The sequence below is a fragment of the Poecilia reticulata genome, linkage group LG21 (assembly GCF_000633615.1).
Source record: "Poecilia reticulata strain Guanapo linkage group LG21, Guppy_female_1.0+MT, whole genome shotgun sequence".
NCBI lineage: Eukaryota > Metazoa > Chordata > Actinopteri > Cyprinodontiformes > Poeciliidae > Poecilia > Poecilia reticulata.
The window spans coordinates 9,365,433-9,377,005 of NC_024351.1; positions in this window are offsets into that span (position 1 = coordinate 9,365,433).

The window sequence follows — 11,573 nt, forward strand, 5'->3', positions numbered from 1 at the left end:
ACTTCCGAGTACTTTCTATAACTCATGCTGAGATGCTTCTGAATAAGCAGCTTTATGTGCGTTATAGTTGGTGAAGTTCAGAGATTCGCAGCGTGACCTCCGTTGACGGATAATAGCATATAACCGTTTAGAAAAGAGCTCAGCCACGGAAACAACAACAAACAAGTTGCTTAATGCTTAATAAATGATCCAATCAAAAAATAAAAAATACACCCACACCTCTTTTTTTAACCTCCTCTCCCCACTTTCTCTCTCTCTGAGGGATATTCCTCAGAGAGAGGGCGGGTGTCCATGTACGCGCCGCTTTCCTCCCGTTCATGGCTCGTTTTAAAGCCATTGTGAGCTTCACTGCCTACTAGGATTTTCAGTCTGTTGCACGTGTTTAAGCGGGAGTTTTATTTATTTATTTATTTTATTTTTTTTTACCATTTTGTTTCTTTACTTATTTAAAAATTATTTAGTCTGAAGTTAAAACTCAAAAGGCCGACAGTTAAAGATATAGTCCCATCATACGTCAACTTGTTAAAAATAGAATTAAAGAGAAAGGGGTGTTTTGTCAAGTTGGAATCTTGTTTTATTAATTCAGGTTATTTAAAACAATATGAAATCAGTTATTAAGATAAACCCACCTTTTCTTATGCTTTGCAGAAATACTCCCATGTAATTAATTATTGGTATTATTATGAATAATATAAGCAACAGAACTTTCTCAAGACGGAACATCATTGAAGCTTCTGCTCTCAATGTGACACTTTTTGTCCTCGTTTAAGGCTAAAGAAAATGCATAGCGGTGACCACATCTATAGTTTCAGCAGTAATACTTGGATCACTTTTTAAATGTAGGCTATTATAAATAGTCTTTAACGCCTTTTGTGCTTCCAGATAGACTTACATTCCTATAGTTATGCGCACATTTTACATTAGTGTTACAGCCCTCCGCTCTCAGAACCCCCCCATTGAGAGCGCCCATGACGCGGTTCGGACCCCTGAAACCCTGCCTGCGCCCCGGGGCCTTCCGGACAAAGTTCGGGGGTCAGCCCGCGGGCCTGCACGGAGGGCCTCGACCTTGACAGCTTGCTGCGCTTTCGCCGGGTAACTCTGGAAATCCATATTCCGTTTTTTTAATTGTGTCCATTCCCACGGTGCACCAAGGGCCATATGGACGCACAAAGTGTCGATTTAAGCGGACAGGGGTGAGGCGGAGAAGCGTAGTTAATTGCAATTAGCCATTGTTGCGTCCTGCAACCTGCCTTTCAGGCTGAACGGCTGTAGTGCTGGAGCCTAACAAGGCCGACATGGAATCACCCTGATATTCCTTTGATTCGCCTGAAGGGACTCATGGAGAGCCTTGCGTCTGAAACGCGACATTTAAAAGCCACATATTACATGTGTTTTTATACAAAAGTAGAAAATAAATCAAATTTATTATAAGAGGAATCTATTCAATTGATCATTGAATTATATATGAAACAAGTGTCTTATTTTTTAATAATCAGGTTTTAGAGGCATTTCTAAATGAGTGGCTATCAGATATGGGTGGGAGTGCGTGTGTGTGTGTGTGTGTGTGTGTGTGTGTGTGTGTGTGTGTGTGTGTGCGTGTGTGGGTGGGTGGCTGTCGGGGGGTGTGTGAACGCTGAATGTGTGACATAATCTCCTTAACTCGTCCTAATCCTCGTCATTCACTGATAGCCTTTACACAAATATAACCAACATCATGGTTGCCGGGGCTTCCCTCTTTCACTCGCCTTGTATTAGTGACTCCCTTCTCCTCAAGCAGTCAATGAAAACGGCACGAACAAAAGGCCCGACTGGATTGTGTATCTGTTTTCTCTCTGGAGCTCTGCATCAGTATGCGGGTAGATACTTGACATACTATAGGATGGACTTTAACAACGAGTAAGAGTCCAGCAGAAGTCAGAGCGGAGCAAAGCAGAGAGACCACACGTGTGTGTGCTCATTAGGTGAACGAGTTTGAACCGTGAGACAAAAAAAAAAAAAACCAAAGCAATAAGCTTTAGAACATATAAAAGTCATCTGTTTAATATGGATGAGAAAATATGAAACATAACAAATCAGTTTTTGTTTTTTGTTTTCTCGCAGGGTTCTTATTTAGTGCGCATTCTTCAAAAACAACAAAAAGAGAGAGAAAAAAATAATTTTAGTGTAGTTTCTCTAAAAATAGAGCTGATTCCCCCCCCCCCCGGCTCTTCTCCTCATTCTATTATCACAATTTCCCCTTCCTCTTTCTGCTAACTTAAGCATTTTGTCAACAGAAATCTACATCAGGTTTGAACATCAACGGTAGTGAAACAAAAACAATATAATAAACTACGTAGAGTTGAATTCAGGCAAGAATGAAAGTCTTATTATTGCTATTGCATATCAACAATCTGCGTTGAGAGCAGCTGTTTGATCATGGCTTAGAAATCTTAGTAGTTTTGACTTTGTGTCTTTTCAGACACTTTTTAATTGATAAGCGAACAAGAAGCTTGGCTGATTGTGTAGAACACTGCTTTAAGGGTTCTGAAGAAAACATCTATTAATGTACAAAGTCCTTGTAAAAGCCTATTCTAAAGGCCTACGTGGTTCTGCCCCTGTTTATTTATGTGACTAGCTAGAGCTTCACCTCCTCTCCAAGCCTGAGATAAGAGGATGTAGCGCCACAGACGCGTTTTAAGAGTGGAGGACAAAGATCTTTTAAAGTTGTGGCCTCCAGGTTATGGGATGTCTTGTTTTGATTCCATGTAGCTTTTAAGAAGCCGTGACAGACTTTTTTTTTTGTTTGTTTTTGTTTGTTTCAACAGGCTTTTAAATTATAAGAGCTTGATTTCATGATTTGTTTTATATTATGAATATTTTTGTTGTACTCCATCTCTGACGTGTTTATTATTTCTTTTGAGCCTTTGCCTTTAGTTCATTTCACATTTTTACCTGTGAAATATAAGTAGACTTTATTTACCATTTTTGATCATTTCTGCCAATAGGAATCACCACCCAGGGACTATAATTTAACCGCCTTTTAGGCACTGCTATCACTGGCCAGGCCCCTAACCAACCAGGCGTGAAGCAATTGGCTTTAAGGAGAAGTCACTAAGCTCCAGAGGACAAATAATAGGGAGAATTAAAGCCCACCAAAGCTATATGCAGTCCTGCATCCTTTCAGAGTGGCCAAAGAGATCTTAGTATTTCATCTTGGAGACTCTGCAAAGTCTAGGTGTTCTGAATAACAGACAGAGGATGTTTTTGTGCATGTATCTGTACACATGATAACTAAAAATATATTGAAAGACCTCTTTGAAATTAGATGGTCCCATACGTGTTTTCCTTTTTGAATGAGAAAAAAAAAAATAATCCAGCCGCATTTCAGCACCATGGACAGTTCTGCAAAAAAGGAATCACTAAATAGATGCAGATTACCTGTTGTTACTGAAATAGCCAACTATCTGTGTGACAATGAGTGTTAATCAAGTCAGAGCTTCCAAAAATACCGTAACTGTCTGCATGACATGTTTCTTAGAGCACAATTTGTGTTTTGGCTTCAATTACAAGGAGTTCCAAAGTCCATCAAAAGTAAAACAGGGGTTCAAATGAGATAAAATGTCATTTTAAAGACAAAGTAACGTGTTGATTTGACTGTTATTTTAGTTCATTGTGACTGTGCATTTAACATGTCTATGGATTTGTTTAATGACAGGAAATAGCATCAGGCTTAGACTTCACGTCAAAATGGCAGCACAAGCAAAATAAAACAAACAAAAACAAAATTAATACCTAACAATGCATAAGTTGAGTTGTGCCATTTAATTAATTTAATATTTGCAGCTACAATTAATAATGTATGTGATTTACAAAACGCTCTTACTACCTGCTTCTAGTTATATGGATTTGTTTCTAACTCATTTAAAGTTAGAAACAAAAGTTTGTTGGAAGTTGAGTTGAAAATTATATGCAAATATTTAAATAGTTTTTCTATTATAGGAACTGGTGAGCTATATTGACAACATACATATACAAATAAATATTAGGTCACATTTAAAATTTTTATTAGCCCTTTTCTGCTCTAATTGGGGGAAATTATGGAACAGTTATGCTGAAATTACCCTAAAGTTTTTCTTTTGGAATTAGAAAAGATCCTTTAAGTGAAATGTCATAACCACAAATGCTCAATTTTTAGCTATTTATTACTAGCTATTTTTATTTTTAATACTAACACCAAACAGATTTTGTTGTATTATATGACATACATTTTGGCTAATATTTTAAGTGTAATTTAGTAATGTTTAACTACGTTTTAGTTTATGTATATATTTTACCTTATTTTGGTGAAAGCAAATCCAATATACACTGCTCAAAAAAATAAAGGGAACACTTAAACAACACAATATAACTGCAAGTAAATCAAACTTCTGTGAAATCAAACTGTCCACTTAGGAAGCAACACTGATTGACAACGGGGACCCTCGTCGGGTCAATCAGTGTTGCTTCCTAAGTGGACAGTTTGATTTCACAGACGTTTGATTTACTTGGAGTTATATTGTGTTGTTTAAGTGTTCCCTTTATTTTTTGGAGCAGTATTTATAACAAATATTTGCTATAACTTAACATTTTTCATCAGAGACAATATATTTACTTTCAGCTCAGTCACTGCTGTAAAGATTACATACATGTTTAATAAGTTACATGTCGGTACCTTTATCTTTTAATGATAATATTTCATAACAATAATAAAAAAAATACAATCTGCAGCTGGATCAAAAGTGAATCAAATGGAGCTTATGTGTTGTGTGTTTTTATGTGTGAGAACTCAAAAGACTGAATTTTTCCAATCTATAGCAGCAATTAATTACGTAATCTTTTATCCACACACATCTGTATTTCAACCTTTTGGGTGTTTAATGAGTCCATTTATAGCCACATAAACACACTATCAAGCAATCTAAATACAGTGTGCACATTATTAATTCTAACATTGACCTTAGGCGTTTAAGTGGATGTTTTGGAGCCTGTTTGCTGGTTATTTTCTCTTCTCTAGGCATCACTGACATATTTTGAACTACATAAATAATTTAGGTAGTCTATGCTGTGGTCGACTATTACAGAGAATAAGAAAAGTTTTATTTTCGCTAAGTAACAAGTAGGAAAGAGAACCAGCAGTTTAGTGCATTTCAAATAAAGAGTAAAATCTGAATTATGCAGCAGGTTCTTAACAACCTGCTAGGCCAGACAAAGACACTGTTTTGAGTCTTTTTGTTCTGCAGTTGATTGATCTGTATAAAAACTTGACCGAGAGTCAGTTTAGTAAATCAAGCTCAACAAGAAACCCTTGAGAGCTGATATTTGTTCTTTGAAGTGAACAACTTCTCACTCTGCATGCCTTATATTTAGGACACACAGTTTATGTTGTGTGGGTTATGTGGGATGCCAGAAACAGCCAACCTTTCAAATCTAAATGCACGTTCCCTCATTATCGTCAATCCACAGCAGGAAATCATGTGTCATCCTCTGCAGTGCTGTCCAGGTCTTGTCCCGCCTGTGCATGCACTCACACTGACCAGCGCATTACTCACCCCCAACAAACCCGGGCCCAGAACCCAAACCCAGAAGCCCACAGGTTGGTGCGGTGCTGCTGCTGGATGCTCTGACAAGTCTATTTGGGGCAAATTGTCAGTGAGAAACTTCCGCTCGAACTGCCTTGGACAAAACTGGCTGTTGGGGAGAGCAAATCCCGCTGCATAAGGGTGGGGGGGACAATGGGGGGCGAATGTGTTGATGTGCGGCCGGTGGCTGGGGAGGGACAATGGACGGATTAGTCAGTCCCCTGGCTGACTGATTTGAGATGGCTCCTCTCAGCCTCTCGCTGTGGGGAGTCCCATTGTCCCGCTTCTGATTCCCACTTCTCACAAACTCCAAACAAAAGTCAATCTCTTTCTCAAGGGAGGGGGGGCGGAGGGGAGCATGGGGGTGCTGAATATCGACCCGTGTTTCTGCAGGGGAAAGTGACTCAAAAAACTTGTTTGCGGGAGAGACCGCTGACTCTCTAACTCCTCTTCCACTTTTCATGTGGCTTTATTCTGCTCTCTGCCTTCATCCTCACCATTTGTGTCCCCTGACCAGAGGTGGCGGTGACGGAGAATAGCTGGGATGTGTTGAATGCGGGCTCGAGTGGGGCCGGGGGCACCTGTTGGAGGCTTAGGGGCGGCTTTACGGCTGCAGTCATTAATATTAAAATATACAGAGATGCCATCACGAGCTGGTCTGAAATCGGTCTGATGTCGCCCCTGGGTTCCCTCTCTGGATGGACCATGGCTTTCAGCGCCTGCTGAAGAGCTTTCTTTTCTTGCTTCTGTCTTCTCTCTTTCTTCTCCCTCTCTCTGAAAAGACTCGTTAACAAATTATGACAGCTGAGTAGAGGGGCTTAGGCTGCAAAGACAAACATGTGAGAGCCAAGGAGTCCACTGTGTGATCAGTGTATCTACAGTTCATTTAATATTCCGCCTGTGGTGTGTGAAAGTGCTAGGATTTGCCACAGCTGAAAAGTTTCAGTCATGCAGAGGTGACTGGAGTCTGTAAAAATATCAAAGCCTTCCCTCCTTATGGACAAAGAGAGGAAAATATAGTGATCTTATATTGTATAAAATTTTATTAAAATGTTTTGTATTTTTAAGGGTTTGTTTTTTTAGATTTTGAACTTCAGCTCTCTTAGCAAGGCAACATCTGTCTTTACTGAAGAGTTTAGCATGAGCTGAAGCCACCTTACCAAAATACGCTAATGTTATGTCGACAATTTTAAGTTTCTTTTTAAACCAAACCGTTTTTTTTACGTTACCTTTCAAGTGTTTGATTTTTAATTTCTTATTGGTCCATGGGGACACAGGTGTCCTCATGGGAGTTAAGGGGTTAAAAGCAGATTGAATTTACTTTTTTATATATTTTCTGTGGAATTTTGTGCCACCTGATACCAAGTTGCAGAAAAATGTTGTTGTTGAATCTGAACTGGACTTTGATTAAGAAGAATATATGGTTCATATTAGCAACGTAGAACTAGAGTGCAACAAATAAAAATAAAAAGATTAGAAACGGTTAAGCATGATCGTGAACTGAGATCAACTTCTTTTCCCCTTTGGCAAAGTCCGAATGTTGAAAAGCAAATACTTGAGTAAAAGGAAAAGAAATAAACAAAAAGCAAACAAGTCTTACACTGGGGAACATCTCTTTCACTGCAAGTTCATTTCAAATGGGCCTAGCTGCAAAGTGATGGTCACAGTAATGGACATTCATAAAAATATGAGAAACATTCAAAATGATTCTGCCTGCAACAAACACAAAGAAATTCTGCACCGTGTTTTAATATATTTCAAACACACACATTTTGCACACCGTGTGGACACTAAGTCAGTGTTTAACACAGATTGACCTGAACTTGTTCGTCTTCTGCAGCTGTTCACCTGGAGTCACTCTGGCGGTCACTTCGCTGTTCGTCCAGTTCTGCTCAGCCGTCAGTCTTTCCTCTGCCCTGCTTCTCCCGCTGTTCCCCCACTGACTCCACAGGTCAGGTTCAGCGGTCGTGATCTGAGGTCACCGCTTCCTCTCGTCATTAACCCCGTAGGACATGCCCTGTCGACAGGCGCCTTGCCGTTCAGCTCAAAGCTCCTGATACATAAACAGACATTCGGACAGGATGAGAACCAGAGACTCACTGATGGAATCAATGCTTAAATTCATGGTGGTTTTTACATTTTGGAAAACTATTTTTGTTGATGAATGTGTGTTACATGTTGAGCTACTGGCCATGTATGCTATTGCTTGAAAAAATTAGCAAAATTTGGCAGAAATATGAACTTTTTTTGTTGAATGAATGTTTAAAGAACTTTTTGTTAATTCTGACAGCAAAATCCAAATCATGACGCAAATTTGTTACAATATCTGTGCTTGTACAACGAGCTTTCCAGATTTCAAAAAGTTACTATGGCAATGCTTTGTGAAAGCAGAAGGCTTACGACTGATATTTTTAAATAAGTAAAGCAAGTAGTACTAAAAATAAATCAGAAGAGCTGAGATCAAGTGCATACTTTAACTAGAAGCAGGTTCACTTCTACAAAACCTCTACAAGTAGAAGTCCAATAAGATAAACTGTGTAACGCGTGCCTTGTACATTTATACAATAGCAGATTATTTACAGTAATATGATGCCTACTTACACCTGTCAATGACCGAGAAGAGGGTACATCCTAGACAGGTCACCAGCCCATCACAGGTCAGCATAAAGACACACAGGACCAACAACCACAAACCTAACAGTAATTTTTCCAGACTGTGAGAGAAAGCTGGAGTACACAGAGAGAACCTACGCACCCACAGGGAGAACATGCAAAATCCATACAGAAAGAACCCTGGCTGCTAATTTGTACCCAGATGTTCTTGCAGCAAGACAGCAGCACATGGGAAAATGTCTTGTTGCAAGTTAAATAATTTTTAATATTTAAAATCAATATTAAGGACACGTGTAGTTAAAACAAGCGCCGATATTTTGCTGAAATAAATACATGTAAGTTAGTCTTGTCTTATTTCAAGTGTATTAAGATATTTGCACTAGAAGCTGCACTAGAAATACTTGATAAGATTTTCTATTTTTGCAGTAGTACGTGTACTCAAACTAAAAATGAAAAAATGTGAACATGTTAGAAGCACAGGCTGCACAGTGGCGCAGTTGGTAGAGCTGTTGCCTTGCAGCAAGAAGGTTCTGGGTTCGATTCCCAGCCCTGGTCTTTCTGCATTTAGCTTGCATGTTCTCCTTGTGCATGCGTGGGTTTTCTCCGGGTACTCCGGTTTCCTCCCACAGCCCAAAAACATGACTGTCAGGTTAATTGGTATCTCCAAATTGCCCCTAGGTGTGAGTGTGTGTGTGCATGGTTGTTTGTCCTGTGTGTCTCTGTGTTGCCCTGCGACAGACTGGCGACCTGTTCAGGGTGACCCTGCCTCTCGCCCGAAATGTTAGCTGGAAATGGGCACCAGCAACCCTCCCGACCCCACTAAGGGACAAGGGTGTAAAGAAAATGGATGGATGGATGTTAGAAGCACATTACATAAAGGCCTTAAATACCTCTTTTAGTTGTTTTGCACCTTTCAAATATAAAGTGTTAAAGTGAAATAAAAACAACAGGGCAACCTTTAGAAACACCCAAACGATATCAAGGGCAGAAGGGCACTTTTTTCATATTCACATTTTCCCAATCACCATCAGAACCTCGATGCTTTCCCATCCTCCGATTCCCTCAAAGTTTCATATGCTCGCCATTTCACAATACCCAGATGCTGTCCTTTGGCCCTTCGCCCCCTCCCTCAACCCAGAGCTATCATTCATAACCTTTCTGTGGAGCTGGGAGTGAAAGAGGTTGGATAAGGGAGAGAGAGGGGGAGTGGAGAGCAACACGGCAGCTTATTTAGAAGACTTCCTTTATTGGAACATGTGCAAGCAGTTCACTCACAAAGGACTTAAATAGGATATTTTCTGTTCCCTATAGTTGCTTTCCCCTTTTAAGTGCCGAGGCAAAAAAAGTAAGTTTACAACTCCCTCCTCAATGGGGGCTCTTCACTCTCAGGTTGCGGGGACCTGAGTGACCTAGGAAAGTTAATTAGGAGGCGAACAAAGAGCGAGCCGGAGCAGAATGCCTCGCCTCTCCTCCAGCCAAAGATGTCATCCATTAATTAGGAAAATCTTTAAGGTGGCCTTATTGAATTTACAGAAAGCCCTGTGGTTGGCGGGCAACAGTTTTTTGATCAAGCCTTGACTCAAACAATGCCTTTCTGGGGGTTAAGAAAGAAGAAGAAGGGAGGAGATTGGTGGTAGAAGAGGAGGAAAAGGGGGGAGAACAAGAAACGTATGGGTTTGCAGAGCAGTACAGTTTAATGGGGGGTAGGGGGTGGCTGCCGATTGTGACAGCTCAGATTCACATGGGTATGGGGGGCATAGTTTGGGGATGATGTCATGCAAAGGCAACCTGGGGGCTTGGGAAGTAAGAAAGAGGGGGTGCCAAGCTTGAGCCACAGGGGCCACTCAAAGTTAACATCGCTGCCTGCATCTGGGCCAAATCCTTTTCTTTTGGCCCAGGAGAGGCTTCCCTGCACATCGAGCCCTCAACCGCTCCTCCAAATTCTCCCCCTGTTCACAAATCAGGGCTTACTTTAAAGCTAAACTGACGAGCTAACTGCCTATTCAATCCCGGCTCTCTGTGAATAAAAATATCCAAAGGGAACGTCTGCACAGTTAGGAATTAGCACCTTCAAAATCAGATTTAAAAAAAAATTACAAATTATTTTGTTTGATGTGCATTTCAATCCAAATAGAAAAAAGCTACACGAAAACATGCATACATCTCTATCAATATAATGTAGCTTAATGTGGGATGTGACATTTTAAACATTTAGATGTTCAAAATGTTGGAAAACTGACTGATAGTTTCCCAATCACCAGAGGTTGTTTATAGCATTAAAAAATGTTAAACTTCACTGAATGAATGATACCAATGCGAAACATAGCGGTGGCAGCGTCATCCTGCTTCCACACAAAGTCTGCTTTCGTAGGAAAAATATATTTCCGGCATGTATTTTCTAGAAACTAAATTCCCACTTTTAACAATTATTTTTTTCCCTAGATGTGGGAAATTTGGACACAATTTAATTTCAGTATCAAAATATTACATATGGTGATGGATTTTGTTTCTGTTTTACTAGTTGGTCAACTCAATCTCTTTATGTGGACAGGCATGATTTGGATTTAACTTAATCAGAATTTTAAGCTACTTTTTCTGCATGAAAATGATATATATTATATTTCCCCCAGCCTCCGTCTATCCCTTCTATACATGTCAGAACTCATTGGGGTTTTTATGGTAGTGAGCTGGACACGTCCTGTTTCAGCGAAGCTTCTCCAAATCATGACACTTCCATCTCTGTGCCACACCACTGGTTTGGGGCTCTTTATTTTTCTGGGAATGTATTAAGTCCAAGTAACAGTAGTCCAATTCAGTTCAGTTGTATTGTTGACAATTCACAACAATCATTGTGAATTATCAACAAAAAAAGTCATTTCAATTCAATCACACATTCAGAAGCCTTCAAGTCTTTGTCTGCAATTTTTTCTGGAAATCGAAGGATTTTCTCCTTGTTCACCTTTCATTTAGGTTAAACTTGTGTTGCCTCTTTTTGTTTCTCTTTTGTATTGACAGTGTTAACTCTCACACTCACTTTCTTTTTTTTTTTTAAACTAAATGTCTGGGCAAACCTCCATGTGCACCTGAAGTGACCTGTCTGTGTGAGTTTAACCATTTTACGTGAGATTAAATTAGAGGGTGTCCTCTCCAAAAATGTGCTTTTTGAAGATTACACCTTGCACAAAGTTTTAAAAAGAACTCATTTTTTAGTTTGTATTGCTTATTTATTGCTCGTTTCTATTCTCAGTTAACATTGAAATTGAATATCATGGGGTGCTCATGCGATATGCTGGCATGCTGTCGTGTTCATGTGTCTCCTGGGACGTGAACCCCTTACCCCACCCCCTCCTGAGGGACTAATTT